This window comes from Lolium perenne, chromosome 3, assembly GCF_019359855.2.
Source record: "Lolium perenne isolate Kyuss_39 chromosome 3, Kyuss_2.0, whole genome shotgun sequence".
Lineage (NCBI taxonomy): Eukaryota > Viridiplantae > Streptophyta > Magnoliopsida > Poales > Poaceae > Lolium > Lolium perenne.
Window position 1 is genome coordinate 348,552,862 of NC_067246.2, and position 21,106 is coordinate 348,573,967.

The following is a 21,106-nucleotide window of genomic DNA, read 5'->3' on the forward strand; positions in this document are numbered from 1 at the left end:
TGCAAAAGGGTTCGACTTCGATGTAAGCAAAGCTGAGCAAATATTTGACTTATTGCTTAAGGAAAAACAGCTGACGTTACCCGCAGGCCATAAAATCCCTACGGCGCAAGAGATGAACGGGAGACCGTACTGCAAGTGGCATCACTCATTCACCCATATCACCAATGACTGCAAAGAGTTGCGTCGGCAGATCCAAACGGCGATAGAACAAGGCCGTTTGATCTTTGGTCAGTTTGCCATGAAAGTGGACACGCAACCGTTTCCTGGCGTCAACATGGTGGAACACAATCACTCCACGAGGCGTCAGCTAGATTTCTCATTCGATGTTAACATGGCAGGGCCTGTATATCACCATAGTAGGGATAAAGAAGAAAGCGGTCACCCCCGTGGCAAGGAAAAGGAGGTGGCCGGCCCACGCGACCGGCCCCGATATGATGATAGACGGTACATCACCGAGGAACAAGTGAGAAACGTGCGGTATCAACGACCGCTCTCCGAGCATCTCCTTAACAAATATGAGCGTCAGTACGATCGACGTCGGCGGTACGATATAAATGACGAAAGATACCGTCGGTCTGATGTAGACAATGGAAAATATCGTCGGCATGATAGAGACGACGAAGGGTATGAGCGTCGCGCTAAGGGGAAGTCAAGAGAGCAGGAAGACATGGACAGACACTGGGATTGTCCTTTCTTTAAGCACTGCTGGGATTCAGATATGAGCCGATTGCCTACAATCGACAACTGCCCGGAATGTAGACGGCAGAAGGAGGACACGGGGGAGGTTTCAGTGTTCAAACGTCTAGGGCCTCTCCCATCTCAGAACAGACGAGCTGAGTCATCTCGAGAGGAAGATTTCGAGGAATCAGAAGATGAAGAAGAAGATAGATACCACCGGCCAAGGTGGTGCCCTGATGGACTCAGTCACTCCCAAAAGCGTAGGGTTCAGCGGCTACGTAGCTTGGAGGAAGCCGAGGCGCAATACCTGCACACGTTGAGGAAAGCGCGGCCCGATCTGGCCGTGAAAATTCAGCAAACCTTGGACACGGAGATGCGTCCACAGAAGAAAGAATGGCGCCCCAAACAAATAAAAACCGATGCGAAGGCATCGGCTGGCACAAATATGGTGTTCATTCTTCCGTCAGAGTTTTGTGCTCCAAGAATCGAAGAAGCTCCGGTGGCACAGTTTGATTGCGGCCCACGGCCAGTTATCTTTGAAAAGCCACGAGAGAAGAGCTACAAACATTTGAAGGCCCTGTACCTAAGAGGTTATATCAACGGGCAGCCTGTCAGCAAGATGTTGGTTGACACGGGAGCGGCAGTCAATATAATGCCATACTCCATGCTACGGCGTTTGGGACGCTCTAACGCAGATCTGATCAAAACCAACGTCACACTAAGCGACTTCAACGGCCAAGCATCAGAAACGCAAGGCGTTCTGAACGTGGATCTAACCGTGGGCCGGAAAACCATCCCTACATCATTCTTCATCGTCGACAGCAAAAGCACCTACGCTGTCCTGCTAGGGAGGGATTGGATTCACGCCAACTGCTGCATTCCATCCACAATGCACCAATGCCTGATACAGTGGGACGGAGATGAAGTGGAGGTCGTTCATGCAGATGACTCAGTCGAGTTCTCAATAGCTGGCATAAATATTTGGGACGCAGACGACCAAGAGCCGATCTCTGGAGTCAGTTTGGACGGCTGTGAGCGCATCGAAGCTACAAAAAACGAGGTGAGGCTGGTCTTATCCACCGGCCTGACAGAGTAGCAAGAGCAAAGTCAATGGACGTACGTGGCAAGGCCGATCCCTGCGATCGGCCCCAAAAAATAAAAAGCAATGATCTCACCTCAAGCATGTCACGTAGTTGTAGTAGGGAGACTCCCTCCCGTAGTAGAGCACAAATAAGTTGTAAACCTTCATTGAGCAATACAATCAAAAGGGGGGCCGATTCCAGCAATCGGCCCAAATTATCCTCCCCATACGTTTTGCCTGTGTTCGGCATCGATCTAGCAGCCGACGGAAAGCTAGGGTATGGATTTACATCGGCTGATGAGCTAGAAGAGATTGACATTGGTCCTGGGGATAAGCCGCGACCAACATTTATCAGCAAAAAGCTAGATCCACATCTGAGGGGCCTGATGATAGCTCTGTTGAAAGAATACCCAGATTGCTTTGCCTGGGATTACACAGAGATGCCCGGGTTAGACAGGAGCATCATTGAGCATCGGCTCCCTCTTAAGAAAGGATTTCGGCCGTTCCAACAGCGAGCACGACAAATGAAGGCCGAAATCTTAGAAGAAGTCAAGAAAGAGATCGAGAAAATGTTGAACGCCGGGTTCATCAGGCCATGCAGGTACGCTGAGTGGATTTCCAGTATCGTGCCTGTACAGAAAAAGGACGGCCGATGGCGCGTCGCCATAGATTTTCGGGATCTCAATAGAGCCACCCCAAAGGATGAGTATCCAATGCCGGTAGCAGAGACATTGATCAATGCAGCTGCTGGTCATAAGGTTTTAAGTTTCATGGATGGCAATGCCGGTTACAACCAAATATTTATGGCTCCAGAAGATATACACAAGACTGCATTCAGAGTACCAGGTTCAGTGGGCTTGTTTGAATATGTAGTCATGACATTTGAACTGAAAAATGCCGGCGCAACATACCAAAGAGCCATGAATTACATCTTTCATGATCTGATCGGCAAGTTGGTGGAGATTTACATTGATGACGTGGTAGTCAAATCTGTTTCAGTAAAAGGACACTTGGATGATCTGCGACGCATCCTGGACCGAACCAGAAAATTCGGGCTAAGAATGAATCAAAAGAAGTGTGCTTTTGGTGTGACGGCCGGTCAATTCTTGGGTTTCTTGGTTCATGAACGCGGAATTGAGATCGGCCTGAAAAGTCAGGAGGCAGTGCGAACAATGAGACCACCTACCACGAAGAAGGAACTCCAGTGTCTCATCGGCAAAATCAACTTCGTCAGAAGATTCATCTCCAATCTGTCAGGGCGAATCGAGCCGTTCATGGGACTGGTAAAAATTAAATCTGATGAGGAGTTTCGCTGGGGGGCAGAGCAACAGCGAGCATTTGACGAGATTAAAGAGTATCTAACGAAGCCACCTGTGTTGGTTCCGCCCCAGCAAGACAGACCATTCTATATTTACTTGTCAGTAGCTAACACTTCCATCGCCTCAGTGGTGGTGCAACTTTATGATGGTCTAGAGAGAGTTGCTTTCTACCTCAGCAGAAGGATGTTGGATGCAGAAACTAGGTACCCTGAGATCGAGAAGTTGTGCCTCTGCTTATTTTTTACCTGCACCAAGCTTCGTCACATCTTGCTGTCAGCGGAAATTGTCATCATATGCAAATCAGATGTCATCAAACATATGCTGTCGGCTCCTGTGTTGAAAGGCCGACTCGGTAAGTGGATGTTTGCATTATCGGAATTTGATCTCCGGTATCAGCCTGCGAAAGCAGTCAAGGGACAAGCGTTGGCCGATCTTATTGCTGAACGAATCAACACTGATATAGCAGCACTGTCTGTGCGTGCATGGGCCATGTTTTTCGATGGATCGGCTTGCGATGATGGTTGCGGCATCGGCATTCTACTCGTGTCGCCCCGGGGGGCAACATATTCCTTCTCCATCAGGCTACCTACCCCTTGCACCAACAATGTCGCTGAGTATGAGGCAATACGCAAGGGAATGGAGTTGCTTTTGGAGGCCGGGGCAGAAGCAGTGGAACTTTTTGGAGATTCAAAACTGGTGATTTCCCAGCTCACGGAAGAATACAAATGCGAGAGCGAGTCGCTCTTCCCATTATGGATGCAATGCCGTGAGCTGATGGCACAATTTAGGTACATAAACTTCAGTTGGATCCCGAGGTCGCAAAATACCGAGGCCAACGATCTCGCACAGATGGCGTCAGGCTACAAGGAGGTAGCAGGTGGAGCCGATGTTCAGGTACAGTTCCTGGAACCGGATGACTGGAGAGCCGATATCTTCAATTACTTGAAAGATCCGGCTCGGGGGGCACCTAAACGGATAAGGTACAAGGCCATGAAATATGTCCTTATAGGAGATGACATGTTCTACAGGACTTTGGAAGGGTTACTTCTCAAATGTCTGGGACCAGCCGAGTCAAATCGGCTCTTACACGAGGTACACGAAGGCGCCTGTGGAACTCACCAATCGGCTCATAAGATGAAATGGTTGATCAGGCGATCGGGGTTTTATTGGCCCACTATGCTTGAGGATTGCTTCAAGTACTATAAAGGGTGTCAAGCGTGTCAGATGTTTGGGAAAATTCAGACGGTACCCGCGTCAGCAATGAACCCCATCATCAAGCCTTGGCCATTTCGAGGTTGGGGTATGGATATGATCGGCAAAATCAATCCTCCATCGAGCAAAGGCCATAATTGGATTTTGGCCATTATAGATTATTTCACTAAATGGGTGGAAGCCGTCCCTATGAAGTCAGTGGCATCACAAGATGTTATCAATTTCGTGAAGGAACATGTCATTCATAGATTCGGGATTCCCCAGACGATCACGACCGATGGAGGTTCGGTCTTCATTTCTCGCGAGTTTAGAAAGTTCTGCGAGGATATGGGAATTAAGTTGATCCGATCATCTCCATACTATGCTCAAGCAAATGGGCAAGCTGAAGCGTCCAACCAGAGCCTTATCAAGCTGATTAAGAGGAAAGTCGACGAGCACCCTAGACGGTGGCACGAGGTATTGTCAGAGGCTTTGTGGGCTTATCGCATGTCATGTCATGGAGCGATAAAAACCTCGCCATACCATCTGGTCTATGGACAAGAAGCCGTATTGCCCTGGGAAATCACGGCTGAGTCGAGACGCGTTACGTTTCAGAATGATCTAACAACTGAAGAATATGCAACCCTGATGAGTGATAGTATTGAGGATCTAACAGAACTTAGACTTTGGTCGCTTGAGAAAATTAAAGAGAACAAAGCCAAGGTAGCTCGCGCATATAATAAGAAGGTGAGACCAAAGGAGTTCCACGTTGGTGATCTGGTATGGGAAGCTGTATTGCCATTGGGGACTAAGGACGCATTATATGGTAAATGGTCTCCAAATTGGCACGGGCCGTACAGGGTCGACCAAGTTTTAAAGGGTAACGCATACATGCTTGAGGAGCTGAATGGTGTGAAGTTCCCAGTGGCTGTCAATGGTCAGCATCTCAAGAAATATTTCCCAAGTATGTGGGATGACGGACAGTGAAATATGGGGGCCGATGCATGAAATCGGCCGGTAAAAAAATATAGATACAAAGCATAGCCGATGCACAGACTTCGACTTTAGATTAAAAAAGCCGATGCGCAGCCATCGACTCTAGAGGTACAAGCTGTTACGAGCAGTTATCAGGTTACATGGATAGGCTCTATGGAAGGAATGCCTCGAAGGCACAGAGGGCGTCAGCACGGACAAGATCCACCTCGGCGATCTCGGCCTCATCATCTTCATCCTTGCCCGTCACTAGCTGCTTGTGCAGGTCACGTATTTCTGCCAGATCAGTTTTCAGCTGAGCTTTGAGGCCTTCTGCTTCTTCTTGGGAGCGGGCGATAAGAGCTTCCTTATTAGAAATAAGCTATTTGGTTGCCCGGACCTTCTCTTCAAGGTCCTCCAATTCCTTTCGCAAGGTCTCAAGTTCGGCGGTGCTGACAGAGGTGTCAGTTTTGGCATCTAAGGCCGCCTTTTTCTCGTTGAGCCGCTGACATTTGTCTGCAATATCGGTTTTCAACGGAAGTTGGGCGTGGCGAAGATCGATTCTCTGACGAGCTAACTTCACCCTTGACCTGTAGGCAGACAGAGTCACAACTGGCCAGAGTTTCACCTGCAACGTTACCGGGAGGTGATGCTGGATTTCTTCAAGAACATTCTTCACTTCCTCGGGGTCTTCGACCAACGTCTCGATCGGGGAGGAAAGCAGGGCTTTGAGACGCTGGAATTGACGTTGGACGGCGCTGGGTCGTGGTTCATCGCATGCCGTAGAAGGAGCTGGTTCGATGGATTCAGGGTCGAACGTTAGCAGGCTCGAGAGGTCACAACCCTGACAAACATAAACAGCGTCAGTATGCAACAAAAGGGAAGGGTAAGCCAAACGAAAGGAGTATACCTCTCCTGAGACCAGGGGGACAGCCGATGATGAGGTAATCGGATCTTGTGTTTCTGCTGGGGGCTTGGCCAAATTGGCGTCCTTGTCAACAGCACCTATAGGGATTGCTGGATCCAGGTTTGCGGAGGACATCAATACTTCCTTGACTCCCCCACTAGAAGTGTCATCAGTCTGCGAAGGAGGTGGTTAGCCGATGCGAGCAACAATGGATTAGCATGAAAGATGAGCCGGGGAGAGTATGGAGGGTAAATACATTTGAGGCCTTTTGGTTTGATGAAGGGGCTTGCGATTCCTTTCGAGCCCTCTTGATGCATCGGCTCTTTGTGCGTTGACCGCCCTGCCCCGCTCTGATTGAAGCTTGGGGGGCAACAAGTTCAGGAACTGGTCTTTTCCTGGAAGCCGATGGTTGCAAATCTGGCTGGCTCTGTGTGGTGATTTTCCCAGAATTGCCCGAGCTCGAATCACCTCGACTGGATTGTGTTTCCTCGCTGGAGTTGTCTTCGGTGGAGGCCTATAAAAGAAGAGTTAGTAAGCACAAGTATGTTTGCAGAAGCCCATAAGTTTAGCCTGAAACTAGTCAGTGCATGGATCAACGTACGTGCGAGCTCTCTTGATCTGGAGAAGGGTTCCGGCGCTTCAAAGTTTTCTTGGCGGCTACTTTCTTCACTGCCGTTCTCGCCTTGATTGGGGCTCGGGGGGCAGCTGGCCCAGAAGAAGCTTTGCTCTTGGGAGCCGATTCTGGTGAAATCGGCTGGCTCTGCATCACGACCTTTTTCAAAGGTGGCGAGTTTTTGCAGAAGAGGACCACCGGAGCCGGTGGGAGGAATTCAAAAGGGGAGCCGTCATCATGTGTAGGTTCTGGACCATCTTGTTGCTGCAAGGAGACAGAGCAAGGTTATAAAAAATCATTGTAAGCCACTTCAAGAAAATTTGCGAGTGGTAGTACCTGTTCTGTCGGGATATCATATTCGGCATCGAGTTGTCTCAGCAATGGTCCCAGAGCTCTCCTGAAGGCATGAGTTTTCCACATGGACCACCAGGTCTCAAAACCATCGGTTGATGAGGTGAAAGAAAGGTTATGGGGGATTGGGATGGCTAGAGCATCAAAGAAAGAGTAACACTTCTGACCGGTGAGGACATCGGGCAAATCAGCTCTGCTCTCTGTTAAGTGATGGAGGAAGAAGTGAGGAGACACCTGCCCAAGACCAAACTGCCGGGCTGTTACGACCGGCTGATAGGACTCATAACCAGGTTTGATTATTCTGTTTGACGTGCTCATGCCAACTAGAAGGAAGCAGGGACGGATCATGGTGGAATATAATTGCCGGGTGCTGGTGTCATCGGCAAAGCTGTCTAGCCTGAAGGAGAATGGATTTTCAAAATTTTCAGATTCCGTGTAAGGGAAGAAGAGAGGATTGTCCAGGCCTTGGAAGAAAATCCTGAACCACTTTGATGCTTCCTTGGGGATCAGTTTACTACCTGGAAGGCTATACAAGGCTTGGCCGTAGCTAGTGCATCGGATCTGCTTCCCGTTAGCATCTGGAAAGGTGCTAGTGGCCAAAAGTGGGAAGTTTGGGATATGGTTCTGGAAATACAGCTGAGCCCATAGCTGAATAAACCACCAGGGACCTCCTGTTTTGACTGTCCGTTGGGAAGATAATTTGACAGACATTAGTTGGAGATATCGATAGACCTCTCCAAGGAACAGTTTGCCGATGCCAAGCTGGGTGCCTCTGGCAAGTTCATAGGCCAAGGGAAGATAATTCTTGGTCGGAGCAAGTGAAGGGCCACAGAATATAAAGTGTTCCAACCAGAAATTCAGAAAAGCCGTGTGTTCTTTCTCTGTTACAGGGCCTTTATTTTTCATGTGGCGTCGAAGGTAGGCACCCCAGTTTGTGCACTCTGTTTTGGAAGAGAGTTTGAAAGGAACCCTTGGCAGCATAAAAGCAGAGGGGCTGGGGGATGTGACGTCTAGGCCAGTGATCATTACCACATCTAGCAGGGTTGGTGTCATGGGGCCGTGGCCAAACATGAAGCAGTTCAGGGCATCAGACCAGAAGTAGCCGATGGTTTTTAGAAGATTTTCATGCTTCTCAAGGGGAGACAATGATAAAGACAGAGCATCGGCTATTCCTGTGGTTTCCCATTTGGATTGGTAAGTTTTGGATACTCTACTGTACCAGGAAACCCAATCTTCAGGAGGGTTAGGCCAGGCTCGTAAGCAGTCGGCCCAAGAAGTTAGATCTAAGTTCTGGTTCACGAAGGGAATCCTATTAGCCTCGCAAGAAATCAGATGGGCAGGACTCTCGACAGTCCGGGGGCCAAGACAAAGAGAGTTTGGAAGAGAAGGATGCGGCAACAGAATGTCTGATACCTAAGATTAATGGTGAAATAAGGCATTAATTCAGATGTTTACTATTAATTCTAACACTATGCTCGGATGGCGAGGGGCAGTTAAAGATTACCTTCAGGCCAGAGACTGTTGCGTTGGAGTTGGACGATTCCGCCATCTGATTTGCTGGCGGATATGAATCTGCGTAGTAGGGGATCTAGGATTCGCGTCGCCGCGAGTTGAATCCGTTCGATGAGCGATTGGGGATCTGAGTTTGGTCCTTTAGACGAGGGTCGCAGGTTACCGTTTGAAGTCTGGCCTTACTGGCGTTTTATGGTAAAAGACTGATGCGTTGCTATCGGCTCTTTGTGCGTTGACCTACTTTGACAATCGGAAAAATTAGACATGGAAGCATTCTTCATTGATGAAGAGGGTTTTTTTTACAAGAAGAGCCGATTGCTCACAAAAGGAAGATCTGCTACCTAATGTACTACTACTAGTCCTATTCTAGTAGTCCCTAGTCTAGGGGCCGACGCCGTCGCTGCCGTCGCTGCCCTCGTCGTCGCCGTCCTTGCTGCCATCGGCGCTGCTGCCGACGATGTCCTCGTCGCTGCTGTTGAAGCCGCCGGCAGGGGCTTCTTCTTCTTCTTCTTCGTCGTCGTCGTCGTCCTCCGACCCGGCGCGGAAGCACTTCGCCGGCGGGTACTCATCGGAGGAGGTGTTGTCCTCCGCTTCGTCCTCTTCGTCGGAGGAGATGTCCTCGCCCCAGGAGAAGGCGTCGTCGTCGCCCCCTTCCTCCAACTCCCCGTCGATGAGGAACTGGAGGTCATCTTCCCCGTCGGTCAAGGATTCGTCATCCTCTGACCAGACGGAGAAATCCCAATCCGCCTCGTCCCAATGCGGTGGGGCGAGGGCCTCGTACGCCGCTATCGGGTCGTACTCCGGCGTCAGCTCACGGGAGGGGGAAGATTGGCAGGAAAGACCTGAAGAGGCAGAGGAGGAGTCCATGGTTGCAGAGGAGGGGAGTTTCGATTGCTAATGTGGAGCAAGAGAATGAGGAGGCGAACTGATCGGATGCGGTTAAATAAAGGGGGATATAGTGGGAGATGATTCAATGTTGTGGCGGTTTCCGAGGGTGTGGTGCCAAAACCGTCAAATCGTGCAGAACGGAGAAGTTGAGAAGGCAAGGCATCATGATGGAGGGGTACTGTAGCGGTTCTGCTCTGCAATGCGTAACCCGATGAAGAAAAACAGAGTGGTTTTGGAATTATTATTGCCAAAACCAGGGGGGCATGTGTTATAGCCGGATTTTAGCCACATTGGGAGTTGGGCCGTGATTGAGATGGGCTTAGAGGATATGCACATAAAGTGTTTTTTGAATCGGCCTCCTGCGAGAGTTTGGGCTAGATTGCCCGTGTATCTGTACATTATGGTAGATTACGTTTCAGTTAGAATTAAGAGATAGAGTTTAGATCGTACACAGTTAGGTTTATTCCAAAGATAGAAAGTCCACGGACTATAAATATGTACCTAGGGTTATTGAGAAAGGAGGACGATCACGTTCACAACAAACACAATCTAGGCGCATCGCCACCCCTTGTTTCGAGGGTTTCTTCCGGGTAAGCGCCATGCTGCCCAGATCGCATCTTGCGATCTGGGCAGTATCAGTTTATTCGTTGTTTTGTGTTGCTCTGCGATCTGGGCAGTATCAGTTTATTCGTTGTTTTGTGTTGCTCGTACTGAAGCCTTGTTGATGGCGAGTAACACCGTTATCATGGATGTGTTGGGGCTAACATCGATACTTTTTTGATATGTTTGCTTAGTTATGCTACCCCTACATATCTAGCTGCCTTTGCACCCATCTTAGGTGTAAAGGTAGCGACTTGCTTGGTCTTTATTTAGTAGATCTGATCTGTTATGGTCGTTCCTTGTTCTCCGAGGATTAGTTTGATATCCGCATGGTTAGGCCTTGCAAACGGGTTGAATGATCCAGTAGTGTGTAAGGTATGGTTTGCCGATCCTAGAGAAGTTGTTCCGAGAATCGACCCTATGTTGGTTTTTAGGCCTTTTCTAGGACTAGTTTTCTGTTATCTTTCGTATCTGCCAGGCTCAACTACGTGTAGGACGTTCCGATTATGCGGTGGAAACCCTAGACTGTCGTAGGTTGATTTAACTTGGTTTTGATAAAGCAGGGCCCCCATGTTATCGTAGATCCAATGCGAACCATGGGTCAATCGGCTCCTTGAGCCGATTCACAGGGTAACCTAAGAGCCGATCGAGGCTCGGATTTAATGTTTACGTGTTTGCCATGCAGGAAAATAAGTGAAGCAATCCATCACCTTCCTGACCAGGTATAGGTTAGGTGGCACTCCCTCGCAACAGCCAGGACGTGTGCCGGAGTTTTGCGGGCCGTTGCCCGAGGGACCCGGGCCCACCAGCAGTTCTGGGAGCCTCCCGGCTCTTCGTGTTGCTCGTCGCTGCTCGCCGGTGGGTTTTGGCAGGCAACACCGAGAGCTATGAGTGAAGCCAAAAACAAGTGACCTCCGATGAGGATTTGATTGCCATAGCTGATCGTGGAAGTTGCCATTTTTGCACCAGGAGATACGACCATGAGTTTGTTGGGCAAGGGATCCAGAGATAACTCATGCCTTTGAGCAAAACTTGAGGAGACGAAAGAATGCGATGCCCCTGTATCAAATGGAACTTGAGCACAAATTGAGTTCACAGGCAAGTTGCAAAGCACAACATCAGGTGCTTCCTTAGCTTCTTCTGCTCTGATATGGTTCATTGTTGCAGTTCGCTGCCCAGGCTTATTGTTAAAGTTGAAAGCCTTGTGTGGTTTCTTCAGATGCTTGTTTTGAGGGAAGTGGATTGAGACATGACCTGGTTCACCACAATTGTAACATGCATTAGAGGAAGGATGATGACCCATTGGTCTTGCCAGAACTTTAGAACTAGGCCTTTGCTCAACTTGAGAGCCCCTTGGAACAAAAACAGGGGTGGGATGGCAGGGAACAAAACCTCTCGGTTTAGACATGTAGGTGGGTTGTGAAGGAACGGCAAAGGGAACCCAAATCCTATGTTTCTGAGGAGGTGTAGCAGTTGCTGAGGAAGAAGGTGCTTCACGAGAGCGTTTACGAGACTCTTCTAGCACTCCACGACCATACTCTTCTTGAAGCGCTGTGTCAGCAAGCTCCTCAAAGGTATTGCACTTGACCAAGAGTATAGCATACTTGATTTCTGGATTCAGACCTTTGCGAAACATGGCTTGCTTTTTGGCATCCATAGATACCACATCTCCAGCATAACGAGCCAGTTTTAAGAAAGCATCTCTATAAGCCAGCACATTGTTGCTTCCTTGAGACAGATTGAAGAACTCTTCTCGCTTTCTCTCCAAGATGCTATCAGGGATGTGGTGACGCTTGAAGAGCAGCTGGAACTCATCCCAAGTAGTGATTGTACCTAGTGCTGTCATCATCAGATAGTTGTCCCACCATGCAGCTGAAACTCCACGAAGAAGATATGTCACATAAGGAACACGGTCCTCATCAGCCACATGTGCCACAGTGATAGTCTTGTTCATCTCGTGTAACCAATCATCGGCATCAATTGGCTCTGCGGTGACATCAAAGGTGCGTGGGTTGAGCTGGAGAAACTCCTGAATAGCGACACGTGCATTGCCACCATTGATTCGATCTTGGCTTAGCTGCATCTGATTTAGGACTTTCGCCATTTTAACCAGAGCTTGCCCCATTTCAGGTGGAGGAACAACTTCACCACTCTCCATCCTGAAGGAGGACACCAAGATTAGCACATTCATCGGATAAAGAACCCCAATATTAATGCTTAACGAGAACTTCAGAGGTAACAAGAACATGACATAGCTGTCATCAATGTACAAGAATTCAAGCACATGAGAGCTAGCCATAACATGTAGAAGATTAGAACGATAGCAGCACCATACTTCACAAATCTCGCAAGATAGTGATATGTAGCTATACGGAATTTTTAGCATTAACAAGTGTCAACATGACCCAAGTTTTGCATATTGGAAGAGGAACAACAAGGACATGAGCTTGATGGAAACAACTCCGAAGAAGGGAGCTTGATATATGGACCGGAACAAAGAAGTGAACAAGATAGCAATGAAACAACGGAAGGAACAAGTTAGCATGAAAATACCAACAATTGCAAAGAGCAAGATTTTCTGAAGATTGATTACGGATGATATCGAAGCAACCGTAGTACAAGAATTTTCAAAAACAACTTTCTTTCCTATGGTACTACGAAAACCCAACTTGAAACCTAGATGAAGTTCAGATAAGAATAGAGTAAAACCGTTACACTTCCTTACCAGAGGGGTGGTGGGTGGGGTAAGAAGTAAAAATAATTCCTACTGTCACGCATACGATTTTTCCTATATAGCTATCAAAATATCAGTTCTTGACACAACAACGTCAGCTGCGAGGGCTCCTACAGGCAGTCCATGTCTGATGCCAAGTCGGTAAGCCCCAGAAGTAAGGACTCAAGAAAATGCGCATGCCATGATGAATCTTTGCGTATGAGGTTACTACAAGGGACCGTGAAGTCGCCATGTAGTCCGGAGTACCGGCAGGCCAAGACGAATCTCGACACGCTCATGCGCAACTAAACATCATGGGGCTCAAGATTGGCCCTAGACCTGAGTGCTTCACCTTCCTGTGCACTTCACAACATACACGCACTGTGCACATGATACAAGGGTGGTAATACAGAGTTACGTATCACAACATAAACAACTATGACACAAAAGTTGGAAAAAGATATATAGCAAAGGCTCAATAGAGCAAGGTACAAATGACACTCAATGGACACATGTCCAACATCACATCATTACATCAGCGGAAGGAAACGTCCGAGTACAGACAAGATCCAAATAGGACTAAGAGTTTAGAAGATAAGCAGACGGATCCATAACCAACAAGCCACAGGCTGCTGCCTAGGAACGCACTCGCAACTCGATGAAGTCGTCATCCATGAACTCAACGAAGGAAACTCTGGAAGACTGCTCGTAACCTGTCGTACCTGCAACATTGGGCCAACGGTTTCCGATAAAAGGGGGAGGAAGACAAAAGAGGGAGAAAGAAGAGCGTGAGTACCGAAGGCACATGTACTCAGCGAGACTAGAACTTGGCTATGCTCACCGGGCTATATGGTGGAGTTTAGCGGCAACAAAGCTTGAACTGAACTTATAGAGACACGCTACAACATCCGTCTACTCAGAGAAGGTAAGGGAGCGCATATGTAACCAACTAGATACTACTCAAGCATAACCCAGCCAAATATACATATCCCCTTCACACAAGGCGAAGAAGCAATGTACATGCACTCACACGGTTAATAAGTTTTATTAGAGATTACTTGTAGTAATGCTATTTACTACGCTAGATTATTAGCAAGTTATTAGCACAAGTATTAGGTGAAAGTTGTTCTATGATCGAGTTAAACAGCTCCAAGTCGTCCATAACCGCGGACACGGCTTTTCGAAAAGATTGTCACCCTGCAGGGATGCACTACTGTACCCATACACGCATGTTCGACTCCACAAGCAAGGGTTTTGAGAAAACTTGCCAGCGAAACCTCGCAACACATCCCCTCCCTTCACCAGAGACCAAGTCCAAGAAGCCACCTAACTAAGCAAAATCCGTTTCAGAGTCCAGCCGAATCTCCGAGGCAGACCTAGCTAGGTGCGTCAGCGTACTAGGTGAACAGTGCCCAGCGGGATGATCACTTCGCAGCGGCTCCGCGACCTATACTTGCGTACAAGAACAAGGGGATACATGGCACACTGGCTTCCCCAAAATTAACATCATCTGGCCACAAGAAACAAGAGCTTGCACGCACGTAAGAACCGAAGGAAAAACAGAACATTACGAACTAGTTGTGGCACTTTGTGGGACCCCTGGCAACTAAGGTGCCATGGACCTAGAGTTGCTGGGCCCATAGTGGCTACTCGGAAGCAATCGCTCGAGGAGGCTACTCCCGAGTGAGGCTCCACGAGGCGTAAAACCCTCATGGAGACACACAGCTGGAGCGGAAGACAGGCTCGGGGAGGAACTCCCCCGCGGAGGTCCCCGAGCCACCAGCCTCTCCGAGTCAGAGAGCCCCTTTGGAGACGATAGGATCAACCAAGGGAACATCGGATGCCACCATCGCTGGCCCCGCCAGCAAGGACGAGGAGAACGTGCTACTGGAGCTACGGGACAAACTGGCCGGGCGCTGATGATGCCGAGGCTGAGCCCAATGCTCCATCCCGAGGAGACGGCCCGCTTTTACCACTTTGGTGCAACGGCCGGCTCGTCGAGGACCAAGCCACCAAGGCCCTGTCTTTGCCACTTTGGTGTAAAGACGGGATGGACGGCACAAGCTGCCAGAGAAGGCGTCACCGCCTCCCTCACCCTTTGTCGTGGACCGATGCTTTAATCGACCATGGACTAGGTCTATCCTGTAAAGGGCGAGGGCACTTCCCGCCCTTAATTTGGAGATGTGGAAACCCTTCCCCCTCAAGATATTTCGGGGGAAGAGGACTAGCTCCCCTATATAAGGACTAGCCTTGCTAGCATAGAGGGGGTCGATCCTTAGCGATCTCAAACCCTAGAACTGTTGTACGGTCATCTTCTCCACAGAGACATGCAATACAACCACCAAAGCAAGACGTAGGGGTTTTACCTCTCCGAGGGCCCTGAACCTAGGTAACTGCCGTGTTCATCTCTGCAGTGCCACCGTCAGGAAGGCGTCGACGTGTTCCTGAGTCCCCAGTGTTCGAACCTCTCGGGTTCGGTGACACCCGTGTTCCTTCGCGGACACGAATCTCCGGCATTTGGCGCGCCAGGTAGGTGACTGAAGCACGCCAACGTTCTTCTCCGACACCTTCATCAAGCATGGTCAGTCGTGACGGGCCGCTCGACGGGCGCCCGCCACACCGCGACCTCGTGCAGGGGGCTGCGCCCTTGGTGGCGCAGGAGCTCCTGCGCACCTGCCCCCTCGGCACCAGCCTCGACCAGTGGCTCTCCTACATCGACAGGCTTGCGCGCGCCCTGGCCAGAGCACCCGTGGCTGGCGCCGATGACGCGCCTGCGCCGCCACCGGCTCTACTCCTCGGCCAGGAGCCCGAGCCTCCAGTGCCGCACCTCTGTGCTGGCCGCGCCGGGTGCGCCCTTCACAGGAACGCGCCCCGCAGTCGGAACAATCAACAGGCGCGACAGGGGGCTGGGCCGTCCAGACGCCGCAACGGACGCGCCCTTCGAGGGGCCGCTCTGCAAGATGTCTGTGAATGCCTAGCCACCTTACGGACCCTCCACGCTGTGCGTCAGCGCCGCGGCGAGAGGCTCCGTTCCTTCGTCCGGCGTTTTGGGTCAGTTGCTCGGCGGATCCCCGGGCTCCCCGACATCACCCTCTACAACGCCTTCATGGCGGGGCCCAACCACGTCCGGCTGCGTGACGCCCTCGACGCCTTACCCGTTGGCGGTATCACGGCGGGTAGGCTCTTCTCGCTGGCCAACGAGTATGCTAGCCGGGATGAGGCGGCTGCCGCCGCTCCCCGCAACATTGCTTGCCTCCTCGGCGGAGCAAGCACTCCAGGGCCTGCCAGGCACCCGTGGCAGCACCCCCGAGCGGTCGCTGCCGCGGTGCCTGCTGGATGCGCACCACGTCTCAAGTGGTCACAGCAGGCCATCTCCTTCGGTCTTCGGGATCATCCCAGGACCACCGACCTGGTGGGGGCGCTTCCTATGGTTTGTTCCCCCATCATCTACGGCTCCATAGTCTTTCAGACTCTCATCGACGGCGGCACGGGCTTGAACGTCCTCTCTGTTGAAGCCTTCGACAAGCTGGGCGTGCCCCGCGACCGCATGAGAGCTACGAAGCCGTTCTCTAGGGTCACGGACGGTTCCACCACGCCCATCGGGCAGGTGCGGCTCCCCGTCACGTTCGGCATCCCAGGGAGTTGCCGCACCGAGCACATCGACTTCGATGTCGCCTACATCAACCTACCATACAACGCCATCCTCGGCTACCCCGCCCTGGTGCAGTTCATGGCGGCAACCCATCACGCCTACAACGTCGTCAAGATGCTGGGGGCTGGAGGTAACAACATCACCATCCGCTACGACGAGCGGGACGCCGCACTCACCCTAGAGTGCACGTTCAAGACCGCCGCCACAGCGCTCCCCCATCAAGGACATTCAGCGCCTCACGGGGTGCCTCGCGACACTCAGACGCTTCATCGCTCGCCTCGGTGAGAAAGCCCTGCCTTTCTTCAAACTCATGAAGAAGACATGCGAGTTCAAGTGGACCCCAGAAGAAGACGAGGCCTTCGCGGCACTCAAGCGGTACCTCACCAGTCCCCCGGTCATGGTGGCGCCGCAAACCCGCGAGCCTCTGCTACTGTACCTGGCGGCCACACCGCGCACGGCAAGTGCGGTCCTGGGGGCGGAACGGGAAGGGCCACCCCTCAAGAAGAAGGCATCCAAGTCCAAGCCCAAGCCCCAGGACCTCTCTGAGGAAGGTACGTCCCCTGACAGTGTGCTGGAAGTGTTGCAGGGTGACCTCGCTGAGACAGCCCTATCGGATGGCCTCGATGGACCTACAGGGAAGCCGACCCTCGCGAAGGCTCTCGAGCCTTCCCCGGAGAAAACCTCGGCCTCCCGGTTCGTGCAGCACCCGGTCTACTTCGTCAGCACGGTGTTGCGCGACGCTCGCGAACGGTACACCCAGTAGCAGAAGCTCATCTACACGCTTCTCATAGCGTCACGGAAGCTCCGACCCTACTTCCAAGCGCATCCAATCAGGGTCGTCACCAAGTACCCGCTGGAGACCGTGCTGCGCAACCCCAACGCGATGGGGCGAGTAGCGGAGTGGGCCATCGAGCTGCAGCCGTTCGAGCTCACGTTCGACACCACTCCCACCAAGAAGAGCCGATCCCTCGCCAAGTTCACCGCAGAATGGACCGATGCATCCCCCCGACGATGGGGAAGTGGTGGAAGAAACCCAGCAGCCGGGTAAGCTCAGCGCGAGGCTCTGGTCCATGACCTTCGACGATGCCTTCAACGAGCACGGGGCTGGGTCCGCAGCCATACTTACCTCCCCGACGGGTGACAAGCTGTGCTACGCGGTCCAGCTCCGCTTCAAGGACACCGACAAGTGCTCCAACAACATCGTGGAGGGAGACTCTCAGCTCCTTGTCCACTTCTCCAACAAGGTCTACAAGCCGAAGGACGACCACATGATAGCCTACCTCGTGGAGGTGCGACACATGGAAAAGCACATCCTCGGGTTAGGGCTAACCTTCGCTCACCACGGTGACAACATGGAAGCCGACGAGATTGCCCGGCAGGCATCCCGCGGAGAAGCTCAGTGCCCAGGTGTCTTCGAGGAGAGGTTGTTCCAACCCTCCACGAGGCCCCCGTCCGCGTCTCAGAAGGACCTCCCCGAGGATCTCCCACCTCCGCCTACCACGGGGGCTCCCGACTGCGGCCCGTCCTCAGGTAACCGTCTTGTCGTGGCCATCGCTCCCCAGGAGGTAGGGTGGATCGACGAGATCCGGGACTACCTCAAGGGAGGCCTCCCCCCGGAGGACGATGACGCGGCGGCAGAAAGCTTGGTACGGCGCGCCAAGAACTACTGCCTTATCGACGGGGAACTCTACTACAGGCGCCCCAACGGGGTCGCCCTACGCTGCATCCCCCTCGAGGAGGGCAAGAAGCTCATCGACGACATTCATGCTGGAGAGTGTAGCCACCACTCCTCCGCGCGAACTCTTGCTGGGAATGCGTTCCGCAGCGGCTTCTACTGGCCCACGGCCCTCGACGACGCCATCGAGATCGTCAAGTGCTGCGAAGCATGCCAGTTCCACGCCAAGCAGATTCATCAACCGGCGCAAGGGCTTCAAACCATTCCACTCTCATGGCCATTCGCGGTCTGGGGACTGGACATCCTTGGGCCGTTTCCACGGGCGCTTGGGGGCTACCGGTTCCTCTTCGTCGCCGTCGACAAGTTCACCAAGTGGGTGGAGGTGGAAGCTGTGCGGTCCATTCCTGCCAGATCCACGGTGAAGTTCATCGAGGGCTTGGTTTGCCGTTTCGGCGTCCCCAACCGCATCATCACGGACAACGGCAGCCAATTCACCAGTGGGCTCTTCAAGTCCTAGTGCGCTGACATGGGCACCAAGATCAACTACGCCTCCGTCGCCCACCCTCGAAGCAACGGCCAAGCTGAGCGTGCCAACGGCGAGGTCCTGAAGGGGCTCAAGACAAGGAGCTTCTAGAAGAAGTTGAAGGCATGTGGCAAAGGGTGGCTGGACGCCCTCGAAGGGGTGCTCTGGTCAATCCGCACCACGGCCACGAAGCCGACTGGGGAGACTCCTTTCTTCCTCGTCTACGGCGCTGAAGCGGTCATCCCCGCCGAGCTCAAGCACGGCTCTCCAAGAGTCCTCGCCTTCAACGAGACTCAACAAGATGAGCTACGGCAGGACGACCTCAGTCTCCTGGAGGAGGCTCGACACCGGGTCGCCGTCCGTGCGGCCCGGTACCAGCAAGCTCTGTGTCGCTACCACAGCCGCAACATCCACGTCCGCACGCTCGAGGTAGGCGACCTTGTGCTGCGGCGCGTACTCTCTCGAGAAGGCCTCCACGTGCTCTCGCTGATGTGGGACGGCCCATTCAGGGTCGCTCATGTCTCAAGGCCGGGAGCAGTGCGCCTTGAGAATGAAGATGGAGATGTGCTGCCAAACGCCTGGAACATCCAGCATCTTCGAAAGTTCTATCAGTGACACTAGTCACGGTACGAACTGGGTCGGCCCATCTTTACGAGCTCCCCAAGCCACGATGGTGTTGTGCGCGCCCTTCTCCAATTGGACCTCACAGTAAGCGTCGACACCCCGTGTCCGTGTGAGTTTCAGCCCTCCCCGAGGGAGCCCCGTGCACTTGTCGCGGCGGCTGTTTTTTTTGCTTTTTTGAGGCTTCCTCAGACCCCGTGCACCTGTCACAGCGGATGTATTACGTGCCACCACATCTAATGTGCTCTCGCCGTATTCGAAAGCAAAAAAAAAACATTTTCAAAAATATATGTGCCACCACATCTAATGTGCTCTCGCCGTAGCCAAACCAATCTCTTTGAGAAAACCCTCTTACATTCTAGAGTACCCCTCTGACGTGCACCACTCGAGCGGGGGCTGGGCATGGTGTTCTATCCGGGATCAGCCACTAAGGCCTCAAGCCTGGATTACTGAGCTCTGGTTTCGGGGTCGCTACCCGTCACGGCCACCTCACCAAGGTACTTGGGCGCTGGATATCTCGAGCACCACACGCACGGGAACCAAAGAATACAGAGTGCAGGTGAAAATGGACACTAGGGCATCCTCCATGGGGATCCGATAGTGCTCCATCAAGGTGGAAAATGGACACTAGGGCATCCTCCATGAGGAACCGATAGTGCTCCATTGCAAGGTGGAAAATGGACACTTGGGCATCCTCTATGAGGAACCGATAATTCTCCATCGCGGGAACCATGGACGCTTAAGTTACCTCCTCGAGGAACTGACAGTGCTACCATTACAAGACGTCCCTCGCAGAGGATCTGGGATAAGTTCCTTTGCGGGGGCACCTCGCTTCAAAGATAAGTTTCCTCTGCCTCTGACATAGGTATGCCTAAGGGGCATGTCGCGTACATACCCCTGGACTATTATTGGAGCAAAAGGCCCATGGACTCAAAGATTCGGAAGCCCAGAAGGATGAAGATATTTGGATTAGGAAAGCATAGTTATATCAGGAAACTTGTAATCAATATAGGAAAAGGCCTGGTGCGGCCCGATAATTTGTACTTGTGCGACACGGAAAAGCCTCGGCTTGCCTCCTATATAAAGGGGAAGCCGAGGATGAAATCAGGATCGAAATCATTCTGAAATCCTAGCCACCGTAACTTGTCGAGTTAGACGCCTTAGTTTGTCTGACAACCTTCGAGATCTACTTGCCCTCTACTTTCTACGATACCCTAAGTCTACAATCCGTAGGCATTGACGAGTTGATACCTCGTCAATTGGCGCCGTCTGTGGGAATTGGAGGTAGCAAGGTCCTGATCTCGATGGCATCGTCAACATCATCGTCGGCATCAAGCAGCGCGACGGAAGGAGGTAAACAGATCCAATCTGGTCTCGTTGATTTTATTCCTCACCCTCCCGCCCGTTTGCATGCATATGCCAGTCTGGAGGAATCAATGGAGATGACGTTCGGGAGCTTCCGCTTCCTCGTCGGGAAAGAGGGATCGCACCGTTTTTCGGCACCGATTTTTTTCGGACTGTCGGTGGCCGAGCCTGATTGCTCGGGATCGTCAGCGTCATCCGTTGAGTCAGGCGACGAGGAAGTTTCGCCGCCACGCTTCACCAAGCCCGCTGATAGCGGAAAACTCGCCGATCTGTTCGGTGAGATGACTTTCGGGTCGGTCACGGAAACCGATGTGTCTCAAGATAGCGATTCTGAAAGCTTCACCAACTTCGACTTCACCAACACAACCAATTTCACTGATAGCAAGGAGGTCTTCGCCGATCTATACGACGGTGTCACCTACCCTATGTATATTGCGTGGACGTT

At 51.9% G+C, this 21,106-nt stretch overlaps 1 pseudogene; it reads left to right on the forward strand.

The window, feature by feature from the left end:
• The first annotated feature begins 16,787 nt into the window (after positions 1-16,787).
• On the forward strand, positions 16,788-19,290 carry LOC139838333 (uncharacterized; annotated as a pseudogene).
• Positions 19,291-21,106: the final 1,816 nt, after the last annotated feature.